Below are 19,380 nucleotides of genomic sequence, written 5' to 3'. Positions count from 1 at the left end.
TCCCATACAATAATGTCTGCTATACATGGAAACTATTTTTACTCCCCTGAGCTAATTGGTGTGGGGCAAGTCTATCCTCTCAACTGTAGTGCAGAAGTCCCACAAAGAGCAACAGCATTCTAGTTCTGCTGTTAAAGGGGTGGGAGAGCTGGATACGGAAGCTGGGGAGGGGCAGACCCTCTGTGAAGTGCAAAGCCCTGTTTCTAAAGATCACCCAGCAAAGCAGTGTGCGAAGACATGGGAGAGGGCTGGGCATGGGTGGATTGAAGGAAGCTGTGCCCCGGCACTGCACAGGTCTCTCTGTCTTCTCCCCCTTTGCCTCCGGGTGAGGGACACAATGTTTCACAGAGCCATTAGGTAAGCTCTGCAGAGGTAAACCACAACCTGAGGAAAGTGGGGAAGATCTGTCCTCCTCCCTCTCTGTGTTTCTTGACTTGTGCCTAGCTCCATACGCAACTCCATATACTGCAAGGATTTGGGGAAAGAATGGGGAAGCATGTCTAACCTACATGAACTGTATATTCTTTTTAAGATATCATAGGTCAGTGACATGCTGCTTCTCTTGATATGCAGAAAACAAGAGCACAGGGTGCATCCACTCATAATACATAATTGCCCAATTCAAAGACCAAATACTATTTACTAGCTCTTACAAATATTTTTGTTATATATTATTTTTCTATTTAAAATTAGCCAGCCACACTTATTCTGAGGCAGCCAGAGCTATAAATCTCATGGTGCTGCTATTGACCTTAAGTACTAGTCAATGACCACCCGCACCGCCCACACTCCTCAGACACTCAACCTCTTCTCATCCTGAAATGGCAGGTAGCGAGATTCATACATCAGTAATTTGCACAACAACCACATAGGCAGAAAACAGAAATGGCATGGAAAATGCTATGACTTCAGCTAGGAGGGAAATAGCACAAAAACATGCTCTCTTGTCCCATTTCCTATCTGGTCTAAAGCTGAAAATTCAGATTTGACGGCAGACAAGCATATCAGAAGAATGAAATGATAAATAAAAAAGGTGTTAAATCAAACTGATCTGAACCTCTGAAAAAAGGTTTTGGTTTATATCTAAGTCTGGGGTAAGGTTTAAGCCAGTTCTTCTTTTAGCCAGGGCTGTTAACGGCAAAGGCTTGCACACAGGACTGTTTTATCAAAACATTTGCAAACAATTTTTTCTAGTGCAGTGAGAAAATCCAACCCCACAAATTACATATGGAAAGTCAACACACACACTATGGTAGTATACCCATGCTTACTAGTACTTCTGACTGAGAATGTAATTTTAATCTCTCATTCTAATTTTCTGATTATGTTGATACAAAGGTATTCCATTTTAAAAAAAATTCTACCAAATAGGAAAAATACTACAGAATATTGGTAAATTCTAAGGGCTACGTCCACAGAGTTGTCAATGTGAGCTGTATCACTAGTGGAACAGGACTGTAAGGTTGGCATAGCTGGCCTTGGGAGGATCACCTCAGTATGGTGGTATAGTGCCAGGCTCCTATGCTATCCTTCACCCTGCTAACAGTGTAGGTGGTGTGGCTAGAGGAAAAAAGGTATGTGAACCACATGCCTTAAATCTGTGCCAATCCCAGGCTGGTACTTCAGCCCGTTAGGGCCATAAACAGCTAATGTTAAATTAGAGAAGCTGGAAGGCTGCTCTAACTTTTGTCTGGAGAGCAAACAAGTATATGGTCAACCAACAGTAGGGGGCAATATCATCTATGTGATCCCCTATTGCCTCCATGACTTGTGCTATTAGTGCCTCACCTACAACTGAGGCTCTGGTCCACTATTTCTACTAACTCCATATATATTAGGCTATTTGACTGCTGTAAAAAACACTTACATTTTCACCACTCACAGATTCTCCCATGACACAAAGAATCAGTCAGTACTTAAGGGCTAAGCTGATGGCAGTTGGGTTAGGCATCTGCTGGCAACTGGAAAAAGACAATATTTAATTACAAAATTAAAATAAAAAATAGTAGAATGTGCCTTAATAGAATGAGCTCATAGAATGTAATTTACATGTATAATTCATTGTCTCCTCCTCCACCACCCTTTGCACTGAGGTCATCTTAGATGATAAGATCTTCAGCTCAGTGGCTGCATCTACATCTGCGTTTGTACAGCACCTCTGTACTATGCTGTGTGTGCTCAGGTGTTGACTTCACAGCAGTGAATGATGTACCATAAAATAAAATGCAGTACATCTTTAATGGTATATTGGTCTGACTGCCAAAAGTCAGTAGAAGTTTTTGGTCATCCTGGGCATAGCAAATCAAAATAATTTTGGCTTGGGTTGCATTTGAATGTTAAGTTGCAAAGTCTTGTTTCATCATTGAATATTAGAAGACCTAAACCCTTTAACTGAAGCCAAGTTTCCTTCTACAAGGTAAGTGTTTTATTCATGTCAGTGGAAGACTTGGAATTGCATGGTGAATCAATGTAATGTTATCAGAATATCATAAAAATCTCCGGAATAAAAAGGTACTGGGTATTATCACAAAACTCCACAAATTTCAGCCACTGATGTCGTCTGTGGAACAGCCTCAAAAGACAACTATATTCATTGTAGGTGGTAATTGTTAGACTGAAAGGATGTCTAAGGTAGCAATAGGACTGTATAACATCCATGTAATGGATCAGCACACTTACTAAAGAAAAAAATAGATGGCCAGACAGGAATAAAACAAAAAAATCTAATGCATTAACTTCTGCCCCCTACTAAGGCGTAACATGTGTTTTGCTCTACATCAGCTAGCTCAGCTATGCCTCTTAGCTCACACATCCTTGTCTTTTGGGTTGGCTGGAAACCAACAGCAACTTAGGTGTGCACACACACAGACTGCAGTTGTGTCTGGTCCTTTTATTGTTATTCATTATTTTTTATGAGAACCCAAAATACGGTAGGTGCGTCATGAGCAAATAAGAAAGACACATTACCTGTCATAAAAAGCTTACAATTTAACTAGAAGACAAGATGTAAACAAGTGAGAGCAACAAAAAGTGGGGCGTGATAGGGGAAAGGGAGTGCAAGAGATCATGTGACCACTCTAGCTCATGTGCATGTCTTGAAATTGTTATGATACCTATTAATACTTACACACATTTGGGGGAGGAAGTTTAATAAGAGGGGCTGAATGGATGTAACAAGAAGGAGGAGAGAAAATATGTAAAGTTAGGAGTGTATGGGAGGATGAAGAGCCCAGGAGATGGGGAGGAGGGGTGTGAACATAGGGAAGAGGATGGACAGGGTGGAAGGTGAAATTAAGGACCAAGGAAATGAAGATAGAAGGCCTGGTGAGATAGTGGAGACCAGTGGAATCATGGTCACTGGTTGTTTGCTGTTGCTGTGAGAGTCAGAGTGTCTGGCAGAGTTCTGTTGACTAGATAGAACATAGGCTCTGTTGTCCAAAGTACAGGACACGCAAAGCCTCCAAAGTTGTGATGAGACACTAGGAGTTGTGGAGGCCTCCAAGGGAACTCAGGACTGTGCAGCTCCACCACCCACTAGTTGGGCTTGGGGAGGCAGCTAGTAGGGGAGGCTGAATGGGCAGGCAAGATACATTCGGAGGACAGCATTCCAGAGCCCTGCTGGGACACAGTGGCCCCAGGCTCAGTGCCCTGTAGCATGTGAAAGGAAGGAATTGAAGGGGGACCATGCCGTAAATCATTCCTTCTGCTGCGTCCCCTCTGCCACTTCTAGTGCATTGCTGGCTGGTGGCCATGGAGGCCTCTACTGCATCTGGGGCCTTTGGACCTCTGCCCTCATTTGGCCTACTGGAGAGTCACTTATTCATGGGGGATGGCACTGGAGTTAATGTCCTTGGGGTCACTTTCTTTGTGCTGCAGAGGAAAGTAAATCACCCTTTCCTCTCTGCACCTAGCTGTCACAGTCTTTGAGTACTCTCTCAGAGGCCAGCTTTCAGAGTAACAGCCGTGTTAGTCTGTATTCGCAAAAAGAAAAGGAGTACTTGTGGCACCTTAGAGACTAACCAATTTATTTGAGCATAAGCTTTCGTGAGCTACAGCTCACTTCATCGGATGCATACTGTGGAAACTGCAGAAGACATTATATACACAGAGACCATGAAACAATACCTTCTCCCACCCCACTCTCCTGCTTGTAATAGCTTATCTAAAGTGATCACTCTCCTTACAATGTGTATGATAATCAAGTTGGGCCATTTCCAGCACAAATCCAGGTTTTCTCACCCTCCGCCCCCCCCCCCCACCACACAAACTCACTCTCCTGCTGGTAATAGCCCATCCAAAGTGACCACTCTCTTTACAATGTGTATGATAATCAAGGTGGGCCATTTCCAGCACAAATCCAGGTTTTCTCACCCCCCCCTTTTTTTCCAAAAACCACACACACAAACTCACAAACCCAGCCACAACCCAGTCTTTGGTTAAGGTGGTGGTGGTGGTGGTGGGGGAGGGAGGGGGATCAATGAGCATCTGAATGAGTGTCTATCAAAATATTGTAGGACACTGTATTAATCTCTAGGAAGACATCCTTGTTCATCCATCCAGATAAAAGGGAACAGTGAGACCATCAATGTCTTATAAGCCACGTGCTTAAAATTAACGGTCATCCAAAGACACAACATTGTCCTGGATAGCTAAATAGCTGGGGAACTGAGGGAATCGAACAAATTGCTTATAGTTTTTGCTGTTTCTGGTGTTTTCACTCTAAGTAGGCTATGATGAAAATACAATTCACAAAATAATCTCCAGTGTTCTAACATATTACCAAATTGCACTGAAAATGAGCAAAGTTCAGCATACCAACATTAGTTGTGGAACTGCCATTTGAGAACATTCACTTTCACAGCAAACTTTTTATGAAACAAACCCCAAGAAAGTCCCTCCTTGGCTATAATTCATATCTTAATTCAAAAAATGCATTTCATGTTCAGCCTTTTTGGATACTTAGAGCCCAATCAGTGACAGAAGTGGGTGCACAAGGAACACAGTAGTTGGACAATAAAGACTTAGGAGCCTCTAACTCATCTAAGCATGTCTGATGAATAGAGGAGTCTTTACTTCTTCTGGGCTAGCTACACTGACTTCCAGTAAAATCTTCACAACATTGTCATATATGCAGGCTGACTGCCCTCTTCACCCCCACGCAGAGCCTCTCTGATTTCAGTGGGTCTCCATGTATGCGAAGCAGCCTGCTCCTAGATCACATTGCTACATCAGGACCACAGTTTGCAGGCAATTAGTATTAAGCCAAAAAAGACAAATTCTAATGGGCCAGGTTCTCCAATCCACTAAGTTAACTGTTGAGATTCTCCCTAGAGAATTTCCCTTGCATAGTTGCACCTTGAACTTGTGGTAAAGATGGGGGAGGGGGCTCTGTGACCCATTGCCACCATCTTCTAGGCTGGAGCAGTGCCACCCTGCATAAGTGGGAGGGAAAAGGCACAGCAGGAGAGGGACCAAGCCTGGGAAGGAGAGGCATAAGGGCATGGCAGAGCAAGGCTCCACTTTACCCAATTCCCTACTGGTGGAAGTTCTTCTGCCAGTAGAACAAGATACATTTTCCTTCTGCAATTTTTAAGTTACTCTGGGACCAAGCAGAGAAAAACGAGAGACACATGATCAGCTCTGTCAGCCTCCCCTCTCCATGCTTTTCTGGAGCACAGTGGAGATCTGAGCCCTAAGAATGTTTATGATGAACAACTAATTGAATTTCTTTATTTATTCTAGCAGTTGTCACTAGTTCTACTGCAAAATGTATACAGGATAAACAAACTAGTGGTGATCACAGTTGTTTCAAGGGACATATCTGAATTTTTGTTTGAACATAAATTAATCAATAATATAATACATTAATCATTAATAATCTATATTAAGAAGATTGTGACATCACCCAAAGCATACTAGCACTTTCCAAACACAGAAGGAAACATTCACTGCTTTGAAGAGCATACAATTAAAAATAAACAAGGTGAGTTTAGTTTGGAGTTTCTGAGTTACATTTTTGTTTAAACATAAAAGATCTAAATAATGAGGCTTTAATATAGAACAATATAATTTGGGATATTTGCCATAATTTTCCATTCCTAACAAGAAAGCTGTCGTAAGAGCCCAGCTATTAACCTAAGAAAAAACAAATGTTTCTGTATTATTGTACAAGACCATGTTTCTTTTATGAAACCAGACTGAGTGCCAAACAGAAAAGATGCACTTCTGCTGGGGACTGAAATTAAAAACATGAATAGAAGTAATTTCCTGTAGCTTGGCAGGAATATGTGCATGGCTGATGAACAACTGTTTTAGCAAATGTTCAATAGAAGAATCCAGAATCCATAGAGGAAATAGCAAAACTACTGATGTCTGATTCCATTAAGATCAGTATCGCTGCACTGCTAAATTATTGCAGTATATTTTAGGAACTGATACTAATGATTTGGTGACAGGTTAAGATATATAGCTTACAAGCAGCCACCATTAAGGTAAGGCCAAAAGTGAGCCCAAGGATGTATTCCAGGGAAAATACATCAACTATTATAGCATGCGTGTCAGCAAAAGTTCTCCCATAAATGATATATTTTGATTTAGGAACGTTTAAACATTTAATTTAGATCAAAAATGTCCATTCCTGAATCAAAAGTTTTCAAAACTTTCTGTTCTATGAAAACGTTTGATATTTCAATTATTCATTGCAATTCAGAATGAAAACAAATTTCACTGTCCTTCTGGCAACAGAAAAGCTGTCAGTGGGCACCCTTGGGTATGGTTCAGCTATAAAGAATCTTCTCTTAAACATTCACCTATAGCTTGGGATCCAGAGGTTGCTTGTCTGATTTAAATGGAAGAGTGGTCATTTAAATATCTTCCTTTACAAATACACTACTGTCAATTGACTTTGGTTCAGAGGTCTCCAAATTAAAGTAACATGAGTTTGCTACTGAAGCAATCTGTTAATAATCCTGCATAAAATGCTTTCTTTGACCAGGTCAGCTGCTTGGTGCACTTGTGATGTATTAGAAGATAAATATTTAAACTGATTTGACAAGCAATGGGTTTAATCAATCACATGTCAGATCAGTTAAGGCCCTTAAGTGAGCCTCCTGATTTTAAATAGAATGATTAAGAGTCGCAAGAGACAGTTCCCAGTGTACCGTATTGTGCCTCTACAGTTCATAGACTTTCAGCTGTGTAGGATATACCCGTGATATGATATGGCATAAAAGAGGGTTGTGGGCGCCACTCTATTTCAGTGTTAAGTAAATGAAAATGTTAGGACTATAATTATAAAGAAGAGTGTCAACCTAAATATGCAAGACAGGGCAAAAATGAATCTGTGGCATATTTTCCTTCAAACTTTGCCACAGGGTGATTTGCTGAACTCACAGCACAGATGTTTTAAATACGATACACCTTATCTGCCAGAATGTTTGATGTTAATTCCTTCAAAAATGTGTACTAATTTAAGGAAGGTTATGTTTTCTTTTGATGAAGTAGCTCAGCTCTCACCAGTGCTTCAAGGGACTGGTCCTGATTTTCTTTGTTAAATGGGTAATATCTGAGTGAAGTGGCCTGGTCTTCCATGGAAAGGCTATCTTACTGTAATTTCAGTATTAGCTCTACAGATGTAGGTGTTCCCCAGATGTGAATAGACTAGAAACTTAGTTTTGTCTCCGGGTATTCATTTGCCATATAAATCTACTAACACATTCTTATCTGTTATGTAAATAAGATGTGGAATTCCAATAGTGTATCAGTGTTCTACAGCAGATGGTATAGTGAGATTTACCACACCATTACATTTAATGGGTTTGAATTCATTTGGATTTCTTGATGTTCACTCTGTCCTCCTCTTAGCAGCAAGTGTTGCCAATGTTCCTGATTATATATGATTTGAGAGAATGCTTAAAGAAGAAAAAACCTTTATCTTAGAAATATGAGTATTTTCTGTCAAATTTTAAAGTGTATATGCATTGCATTTCACATGATTTATATGCCCTATGAGGAAAGGATATTTAATGAATATTCAACAAAAAACTTGAAGCCATTACATTTTATGATATTTTGTAAATATCAAACCTTCAGTTAACTGTTTTTGTACTAGAAACATTATCTATTCATTTGGAAAAAATGTGTTTTCCTCTCATTATATCAGTATGGACAGAGAAAACACATTGTACTTCCCTTGTAATAGAATTAAAAAATAAATTGACTTAGGAAAAGGTCTTTGGAATATTTAGAGTCACAATTTTCAAAATCAGAAAAACAGTAAAATAGCTTTCTTTACTGTTCCGCATATACTAATTAGTTTCAAGTTAACAAATAATATTTCAAACACTTTTGGAAGAATTAAGTGACAGAGTACAATGCTGTCTTCTTCTGGTGAATGGGCATTTCAAAAGATATCTCTAGGAATGCCCTGAGCTACTTGTTCCACAAATTACTGTGTGCCCCCAAAATACCACCAAAAACATACACAGCTATTGAATGTCGTCATACAGTCACTGGAGTTTCTAAATTCTCCAGTGTCTCTTCTGGCAGCCTGGCACTTGTACAATACCATGTAGTGCCTAAAGATTTAGACAAAGAATTGTTATAAATGTTGTCACACTGCTGTTACCACTCTTTGATATTACAGACCATAGCAATTTCATTTATAAGACACTTGAGACAAAAATATGATTAAGGTTAAATTGGGTTATTCAGCATTTCCCCCTAAAGTGCATGATTTTTGCAATTAAACAAACATTATTTCTAAAATCAGTCCTCAGAAATACAATTTATAAAACATGTAAGTCAGGCAGCTGTTTGACAGTAATGCCTTCTTTACCACAATGACAAGCAATGATAGCAATAACGTGGAATTTATCATGCATGAATGAAAAAGCTTTAATTAGCACAAAATACAGCAAAAGTTGCAGTTTTCTCCATAATGTGACTATGCAATAACATCACCTCTACTGCAGAGCTGGTTGAAAACTGGAATTTCCATCGTGTGGAAAATTCCAATATTTTGACATTTGTTTTCATTCTGAATTGCAATGAATAATTGAATTATCAAACTTTTACATAGAACAGAAAGTTTTGAAAACTTTTGATTCAGGAATGGACATTTTTGATCTAAATGAAATGTTTCAACATTCCTAAATCAAAATATATCGTTTTATGGGAGATATAGTCCAGTCAGGAGCCCAGCCCTTGTAAGAAAATGGGGACATGGAAAATGGGCTCAAACGACAATTTCCACAAGGCACTGTGGACGCTCAGAGATTAAGGTCAGCCTGATTTGAACCAAAATATTTCGTTTCCATTTTCCCCAACACAAAGGGAAAAACAAGGCGAAAGTTAAATTTGCCCATGTAAAAAAATTGATTTCACAGAACCTGCATTTTCTGTCCAAAACAAAAAAAGACATTTTGAAGAATTCCTGATCAGCTATACTGTACAGCAATATACACTACTTTGATGTCACAGCACAACACACTCACCATACACTGTCTCTGCAAACACACAGTCCGGACACTTTGCTTTCACTTTGGATACACAAATTTGAAACTGACTTGGCTGCAATGGTGAAGACGCAAAAGTGCACAACAACTAGATGCCATGTCATGTGCTTATTGATTCTCATTGTTAAGAAGTTTTTGTTGATCATCAGATTTCTTTGATTTATGCAGAGTGAACTATCACTATTCAGTTTAAGAATAAGAGGATGCTAAAGAGGGACATGGAGGGAATAGCATTACTTTACCTGTCTGGTAAGTAATGTGGCTATTGCAGTTTCTAATTCAGCTAGATGTTATTATAGCGCAAAATCTGGCTTTGAGTTATCTCTGACAAATCATTTCATTTTTGTAAAAAAAATATCTATCTTCAGAAATGGGATGCCCACTTAGCCACATGGCTAATAGCCTGATCCAACTCCCTTTGACTTCAATGGAGGTTAAATCAGGCCCTTGGTATTTTACATTCTTATTACCTGCCTGCTACAGACCTACTGACACAGAAGGAATTTATCCTGTATAGCTTTCTGTTGGCTCAGAAGTCACTTCTTGCATCGTAAGAGCTATTCATGGCTGCCAAGAGCATTGGGAAGTCATTTCATATTGTTTCCAATTGTGAGAGGCACAAGATTATGTCTGTGTTTCCAAGGTGAAATTATACCATAAAAAAAACTTTAGGACTCTACAGTAGTTAACCTTCTCCCAATAAGAACTAAGCACCACATACACACACAACTAATTCTGAAACTGGCATGTACATTGGTGACAATGGCTTTACCAAACCCAAGTTCCTGAACTTTCTGACCTTTACCAGATTATGGACAAAAGAACCCCATGGTGAAAAAATTAGATTTAATTATTACCAATTTCAAATAGATTCAAAGTTACATTACAGATTAATTTATAATTATTTTAACTCATTTAAATATACAAGTGACTTCAAATGTGACAGATTATATGAACAAGAGGAATCACTAGATGAACTTCAAAAAGTGCAGAGCTTCAGTTCAGCCTGAGTAAATACTCAGATTTTGGATGCCTATTTGAACTATCCACACTGAAAATTTGGCTTGAAATCTCATGAGAACAGGCTTCCTCAGGAGATTTTTGGCACTTGTTTCTGATTGAGTTCTGGAATGCATCAGGATTCTAGCATTCAGCACTTTTCTTTCAGTCCCTACAACAACACAGATGTGTGTTATAAATGCAAACAAAAAAAAGTACCCCATTGTCAGACCTCAAAGTCTATTGGAGCCCATTCTTTCCAAGTTTTGCTCAGGGGTACATTTGCTCAGAGCCACATTTGCCCAAATAAGACTTAGTTTGTTCTTCTCTATGTGGCAGTCTGGCTTACAATATTTGAAATCTCCCAGGTGAGAGAGGATTGAGATATTTCATGAGCAGGTGGGTGGCTTATACTCACTGAAAAGTATTGACAAGAAGTTTCAAGACAGTCAAAGGGCTAGATATTAATTTAATGGGTTGGGAAGATGTCCTATGAAGTATGTAGAATTTGCTGGAATGAACAAAATAAATGAAATTAAGGAATTAGAGAATAAAATAAAGTCCAAAAGTCAGAGTCCCAGATGTGGAGTAGCCACTTTGTTTTGTGCTTCCAGTGGTGTCTGGCTGTAGGGACAGCAAAACCAGGCCTGACAGGATCACTGTAGGGTAAGGGGATGCTCCCGTGATGTGGATCTGCTATAACTATAACTATGCTTCTTCTCTCTCTGTTGCTGCCCCAGAACAAGACAGGCATGTCCAAGGCTGCCGTATGTTCAACATCTTCAGCTCCATTTTGGCCCTTTGAGGCTATTGGGAACCAAAAGTAATTTACAGCAGCCTTTAAGCTCCTCTGATTGGTACCTAGGTACTGGCCTTCAGGTCTTGGATTAAGCTGGTACATGCCAGCATGGCATGTCAGCACCTCTCATGATCTCTAGAATCTGTTATCGTTAGTAGCTTTGAAAATGTGAAGTATAACCTATGCAGTGACACCACCTGCATTTACAGAATCTGCAACAACTTTGTGAGGTGTGAACTGACTTATTAATGAATGCTAACTCAGAGGGCCAATGATAATACCTTAGATATCACTGTTATTTTCACTGCTCAAAGCATGAAAGAAAGGAAAGGGAGGATCATATTATAAAGAACTGCACCACCAACTGTGAATGACAGCTCATTTTGGCCTCCTAGTGAGTGGGCTTGAGGAGGAGCCAAGTCCAAGGAGCATAGCAGAGCACAGTGGGCATCTGAGCCCTACAAGGAGGAACAAATACCAAGAAGCTTAGTGGGTCATACTTGCCTCACGAGGAGAAACCAAATATGAAGAACCCAATAGAATCCACTGATGTATTGGAACCCACTGATGGGATACTGATCCTAGCCTAAGTAGTCCAGAGACTATACAATCTACTGTAAGAGAGGTCTCATGTGGGTGTAGGTTATTTTGTTGGGTGGGCTTAAATGAGTATGATTATTTTTTCCCTTATCTGACCTCTGCTGGCCTTGTACACGATCAGTGTAGGATCGGGGAGTGTAAAGGAGAGCTTTATGACATCTTTGCACCTTCCTCCTACCCCGATCTGCCATGTGTGCTCCTTGATTATTGCTGAAGATCTATTATAAGAAATAGATAGCTGGCAAAAATAGAGAATATTGAGATGGAAGAGGAGTCACTGTAAATTTTGAATTGGGTCTGTGACCTTTTAGATCCCTCCATTTCTCCAGATTAAGTTTCACTAAAAGATTTCCTATTCAGAAAGCTTCTTCATGGCTTTATTTCCATGTCCACTTATATATTGACAAATTATTATAGCATTCATCACAGTAATACCTGAGTTTCTAAAATTCTGTGGGTTATTTTCTGACCCTAAGAGAACCTCTGGACCTTTTCATGTTTGCCGATTTCTAATTTCTAGTGGCATATGATGACAAATATTCTTCAGAGATCCTGAGCACTCTCAATTCCCATTAAGATCAACAGAAGTGGCTCATGTTCTAGCCTTTCAAGATTGGGCCCTTGCTTGAATAAGAACTTTTTCATTGTAAAAAGTTATTAGCCCAAATCTTAAGCTACATTTGTTCTCTATTTAATTTTCATAATAAATAAGATCAATAAGCATTTCTATTATAATTATTTTGAGAAATAAAAGCATCAGAACATAGTAACTTATTTTGAAAGGGTCATAAAAAAAAAGTGTGCTCGTGTAACTGTTAATGAGCTCAGTGGAAGGCAGTAGGATTTCACAACTGGGACATATTAATTATAACACAAGGGTTTTAGGACCCCGCAAGGCAATTAAGAATCAAAAGAGTAGACTTTCATCATGGAAGCCATGACAATAAAAGTCTTCATGGGAAAACATTTCAAGTCACAGAGGGCCAGATTCTACAATCTTTTCTCAAATGGAGAAGTATCTTACTCCATGAGTAATCCCATTTACTTCAAAAGAACTCACTGTGCAGTAAGGAGCTATTCAGTGTTAAAAAAGGTATCAAAATCTGGCCATGAGGTAATTTCTTGCACTTCCGAGGGACTTTTACTTTGCAATACAATAGGAAACTATCACTCATCCTCCTAGCAAATTTTAAAATAATTTCTTTGTTTTTTGGTGCTCACCGTTTTGGTATTTATGTTTTCAATTCTACTGCTAAAGTAAAAATTTCAGCTATTAGATCTGTTACTCTTTTGTGACAGCTAGGCTAACTTCCCCCATAGATTTTCCAGTTTTATTACATTTCTCATGTAGTTATGAAGAAGGTAAATTTAAGTCTTGGACTGACCCTAGAAGCTTGTAAATCAGAAGGCACCATAGGTACTGTGTGTTCTTGTTAGTTGGTCCCTGGGATTTAGATAGGAAAAAAACCTTTAAAACAGGAAAATAATATACTGTTATTGTTGATTAGTTGACTGTAGTCTCCTAGATACAGGAGATTTCCTCCTTTTGCACAGCAGGCATGTGCATGACTTATTCAGACAAAGCCCAATTTTGCAAAGGTTAAATTTGATCAAACTGATTAAATAAAGATTTTTTCTCCATTCTATCAAGACCAGTTTTATGTTTACTGGTTATCAATCTGTTTCCCAAAAGGCACAGTCATTTTCTTTCTTTATGCAGCCTGGATGTGAAGGACCTGTAGTTTCAAATTGGGAAATAATCCTTTCACCTACAAATCTAAAATATATTAAGTGCACCCCTCAAAAACCATTCTCCTTTTACCAGCAACAAAGGAAATAAGTATAAATTAATCTCTGCAAGCCCACTGCGCTTTGCACCTCAATGCACAGCACAACTCAAACATTTAGTTTAAGAAACAGTATAACCACTTTAAGTAAGTAAAAGAACGAAAGGTTCTTAAAAAAATAAGTCACACAGAGAAATAATTACTTTTCTCACATAGTCAAAACCTAAAATCATAGGTTTTGATCCTGAAAATATTTACAACCATGCTTAACTTTGGACTTCAATGAGACTGCTAACATATATAAAATTAAATACATGCATAAGATGTGCATAGCAATAGGGCCATATCAAGGTCCATTTCTGGGAGTTTAAGTGCATTAAACTTCCATTGAAGTAAATGATAGTGAAGAGTGCTCAGCACCTTACAGAAGTCACTGAGCAGTTCACAAGATCAGACATTTAGTTTTCACTTGGGCTGATGCTAGTTATGGGCAGGGTTTTGGCTCAATACCATAAAAAAGTCAATATGATTTTATGATATCTGAGGATATATTAACTAACAAACCTTTTACACCATAGGTTCAGATTTATATTCAAGATCCATAAAAATCAGTTCTAAATGTTTGCATTAATGATCTGTATGAAATAGAATACAATAAAAGCTAATTAATGATCTGTATGAAATAGAATACAATAAAAGAAATAGAATACAAACAAAGCTAATATTGTTACCTTTGTATTACACCTTTCAATTACTATTAGTTCAGCCCAAATAACAAATCATTGCAGCTTTCCTGGCATCTACCACACTGCTCCGCTGTCCCTAGACACTCAGAGTCAAATATGCTTACTAGAGCAATTAACTATTGACCCCACTCATCTATGGTCACAGACACATTTGAACATCCCTTTAAAGGTGTCTTAGACCTTATATTTACTGTTCTGAATAAACATTAGTCTCATGAACAGTGAAGCACTGAAGGCTGAATACTGGTAATTACCCACAATATAGGTGCACTGCCATTAGCCACAATGAAAGCTTCTCTAAATTTCCACGTCAATGAACTTTACAACTATGAGATGGCTTCAGACGGAAGAATTCAGCCTCCATGCTACTTTAATCCCAAATGCTTAGTCAACAAGGATTGTGTGTATGCTACATGCTTTTTGGGTTTTGACTCATGCATTATTAGACACTGCACTTGAATACTTAGAAATACAATTTTGGTGCGAGTTTAATAAGGATTCAGTTCTCCCAAACTGTGAAAGACCTGTGTGTTAGCCTATGCCTTCAACACTTGAAAGGTGAAAAAATTAGCCCAAAGATGGACTGTTCACCTTAACTCTGAATTGTTTCATGAAATATGCATACTATGTATCTATGGTACTTATACTGCATACATGTTAATGGCTGTGCATGGAGAATTCAAAGCTGTCTCTTTTCTATCAGTAACACAAACACAGTCATGATAACTTTTTAGCCCATGCCAGCTGGTACTTTACCTGAAATGTGTGGCTCAGGCTTTGACAGGAAGTGTGTCCTAACTAAAAGTAGCTGACAGTGTTGGACCAACTATTATTTCTCATAGGCATTCACCAGTATACCCAAAACACTAAAAAATATGAGTAGGAGAGAAGAAAAAGAAGAAAGGATGCCAGATCTTTGGCTGGTGTGAATTAGAATAGCTATATTTCAGCCCCAACTTCAATGGAGCTTTGCTAATTTACAGCAGCTGAGGATCTGATATAATGGCTTTATGGACAGCCTCCCCATCACAGAAGAGTATTTTTGCAGGGGATGCTGTCTATAAGGCTACAATGTACCATCAACATGGAAATCATGGATGGTCGGTATGCCAAGTAGAACTGGGGAAATGCAACATAAGGTTGTTTATAAATTGGATTTGAGCCTAACAGAACACAATAGACAACTTTTTTCCTTCAGTGCAAAATTGTATTTCTTACATTGCTCATTTTCAGCTGCAATGCAGATCCCAGTCTCAGACATCAATAGGGTCCAACGTTTGTTTACCAGGATTTCAGGGAAGCCTTCAGGTGCAGAACTATTTGTATTTCGAATTGAATATGTTTTATACAATCGTAATGGCTTCTGCTTTGTTTCACTGGGTATCTTTTAGATTGGTTCAAATGCTAATACATGCTTATCCTGTAATCGTACAGGGCAAAATAATAGCCTTTTCTTTCCTCGTCCTCCAAAATATCACTGAATGTGGACATGACTAGGAAAGGGGTTTTGGAAGTTATGCAAGTCTGCTGCAAGAGATTATCCATCATATACTCCTGATTAGCCTTTTGTTTACCTTTTTTCTTTTAAGTTTTATGCATGATTATCTAGGATTTACCAATTCCTTTAAATGGCAGCATTAAGGACATAGGTGTTATTTTAATACTTCTAGAAGGTGTTTTCACAGTTATCCTCTTTCTGATCTTCCAATCCGTGTCTTTACTCCCCAATCTCCATTCACTGTCGTGGCTGATTCTTCCCTTTCTTCCTAAAGTCCACAGACAAATAGCTCTGTAAAAGATCTATCACTGATATATCATTCTGGGAACACTTCCTCTGCCCTGCCCTGTCTCCTCAACAAGCCTTTCACATCCAGCTGCCAGTATTTTCCATCCATACCGTGTTAATTGTAAAGCAGCTGGACTCTCTCTCTTTTCCTTCCAACCTTCCACTCTAGCTCAGCCTTTATACCACAAGCTTGGCAGAAAGATCATGGTGAGGGCAACAGACGGGATCATGTTAAAAATATAGAAGCAGCATGTGGCAGCTGTGGTCTTTGAGCCACAAAAGCTTCAGGAAAACACCCTCCTATTTTTTATTTAATAAAAAGCCTAATACTGGTATGGGACTGACTCTAGCCAGGCCAATTTGGTACATGGATGGGTAATGACACAGAAATTCTCAGGAGTTTCAGCTTTACAATACGGACAGGCTGATTCTCCAGTTTGCTTTAGAATATTTGGAAAGCACTGACAAGTGTTTTAAATCAAAGCACATCTCACATATTAATGCTATTTCAAATGTGTCTCCTATTTTAACTTAAACCTGTACTTAGTGCTTTTCCACTGAATTGAAAAACAAGCCAAACAAGACTTTCCACTGCAAGGCACCTCTGACTGGCATTAACATATTAACGGTGCTTAGTTCCTTGCCAGCCTTTATCCCAGCCATCCAATGAGGAATAGTGGTGGTATTTCTAAAATACTACCTTCCAGAAACATTTCCAAATGCAAATGCCTTTTATGCCCGTTGGTTTAGTGTATCTTTTTATTTTATATTTTTTATAGGAATTGGCTGTCAGGAGAGACATATCGCATAGCATTGTTTATATAGAACATCATTATGAAGACTGAATGTTTAGCTGCAGCTCACAAAGACTGTTTTCCTTTTGGGGGGTAGTTTGTGCCAAAATGAGAGGAAACAGCATTTCCTCTGAGAGTAATGAGCAGCTGGTGCTATTGCCCTGGTGTTTATGGGATGTAATAGGCACAGTGGCACATTTGGAACTGGTTGGGGAAAAAATAAATGCTGCTTTCTTTTATCTTTATCACCCCTTTCCCATGCAGGGTTTTGCAGTTTCTGTGGTTTATACTAATTTTAGAAAATACAATAAAAATAAAACCACATCACTTTACCACTAGGTACTATGCTATTGCAATGTATGCTTGGTATAGATGGACTGTTTTTATCAACTGAAACAATAAAAGCTAAGACAATTAAAAAACAACAACCACTTCTCCAAATAGTTCTTGGAAAAATTAAAACAGAGGGTGTGAGCATACATCTGGAAATCATACTTGTGGAAGAACTAGTAGAATTGCCAAAAATTGAACATCTGCTCTTTGTCTTAACATCTGACCTCTGATGAACATATATGGCTGCCATTGCCTTAGTCCAGTGAATGGACTTGATTAGGAGGGAGGAGCTCCTAAAAGTAATTATTCCTCCTAAAAGATACAGGTTAGATCCTCAGCTGGTGTAAATTTGTGTAGCTCCATTGAAATCAATGGAGCTATGGTGACTTACACCATATGAAGATCTAGCTCATTAAAATAGGGCCAGATTCTGCCTCCTTTACTCATGCCTAGCAGCATTTTACTCCTCAAACTTGTACAGTAAGATATTACTCACTGTGAGTAAGGGTGGCAGAAGACTTCCTATAGATTTATTTTATTTTATCCTCCACAACAGAATTGCCGTCATCAGTCGTGCTCATCGATTTTTGCATTCTGGAAGAGACTTTCTGCCTCTGAGTACAATAGTAATACCCATTGGGCTAAATAATGTGTGTGGCTGTACAGTGTAGTGAAACATTAAAACTGCATTCAGTCCCCCGCACCCTGCATGATGTTATGTATGTAGATCACCACTACTGTATAAGGCTGCGTTATGCTTCAGCCATCAATTTCATACTAGTATTGGTACAGAGATCATTGTTAGTTAAAAATTCAGACCTGGTACACTGAAATAGCTACAAACCTTTTGAATCATCATAGGTAGAGTTATGGTTTTAACCTGGCTTCCATTTATCATGTGGTTTTGAAATGAAACAAGGTGAAACTTGGCGATTTTAGCTGTTTCACTTTGAGTTTTTCAGGTTGGATGGGCTAGTGAGTCCAAAGATTCATGGTTGGCTTTTCTCATCCAGGCAACACCCTTTCTTAGCATCACAATTGCCACTCAGTTACTGGTCCATTCAGCTCAATTTGAGCACTCTCCCCTGTCTTGGCATTTGACACGATCTCCCACAGTATTCTTGTCAGCAAGTTAAGGAAGTATGGGCTGGATGAATGCACTACAAGGTGGGTAGAAAGCTGGCTAGATTGTCGGGCTCAACGGGTAGTGATCAATGGCTCCATATCTAGTTGGCAGCCGGTATCAAGTGGAGTACCCCAAGGGTCGGTCCTGGGGCCGGTTTTGTTCAATATCTTCATAAATGATCTGGAGGATGGTGTGGATTGCACTCTCAGCAAATTTGCGGATGATACTAAACTGGGAGGAGTGGTAGATACGCTGGAGGGGAGGGATAGGATACAGAAAGACCTAGACAAATTGGAGGATTGGGCCAAAAGGAATCTGATGAGGTTCAATAAGGATAAGTGCAGGGTCCTGCACTTAGGACAGAAGAACCCAATGCACAGCTACAGACTAGGGACCGAATGGCTAGGCAGCAGTTCTGCGGAAAAGGACCTAGGGGTGACAGTGGACGAGAAGCTGGATATGAGTCAGCAGTGTGCCCTTGTTGCCAAGAAGGCCAATGGCATTTTGGGATGTATAAGTAGGGGCATAGCGAGCAGATCGAGGGATGTGATCATTCCCCTCTATTCGACATTGGTGAGGCCTCATCTGGAGTACTGTGTCCAGTTTTGGGCCCCACACTTCAAGAAGGATGTGGATAAGTTGGAGAGAGTCCAGCGAAGGGCAACAAAAATGATTAGGGGACTGGAACACATGAGTTATGAGGAGAGGCTGAGGGAGCTGGGATTGTTTAGCCTGCAGAAGAGAAGAATGAGGGGGGATCTGATAGCTGCTTTCAACTACCTGAAAGGGGGTTCCAAAGAGGATGGCTCTAGACTGTTCTCAATGGTAGCAGATGACAGAACGAGGAGTAATGGTCTCAAGTTGCAGTGGGGGAGGTTTAGGTTGGATATTAGGA

General features: G+C 39.3%; 1 long non-coding RNA gene across 1 annotated transcript in view; it reads right to left on the bottom strand.

The window, feature by feature from the left end:
• The window catches only part of LOC140917283 (uncharacterized), a 67,597-nt gene that overhangs the window by 5,012 nt on the left and 43,205 nt on the right, over positions 1 to 19,380 (bottom strand). The window contains exon 2 of the long non-coding RNA XR_012160781.1: positions 1,868 to 1,961. This is a non-coding gene — a long non-coding RNA (uncharacterized LOC140917283). The remainder of the gene's footprint in view (positions 1 to 1,867; positions 1,962 to 19,380) is intronic.

Source organism: Lepidochelys kempii, chromosome 9, assembly GCF_965140285.1.
Source record: "Lepidochelys kempii isolate rLepKem1 chromosome 9, rLepKem1.hap1, whole genome shotgun sequence".
Classification (NCBI taxonomy): domain Eukaryota; kingdom Metazoa; phylum Chordata; order Testudines; family Cheloniidae; genus Lepidochelys; species Lepidochelys kempii.
The sequence above is the reverse complement of the archived record's forward strand: the minus strand, read 5'-3'. Positions and strand labels throughout refer to the sequence as shown.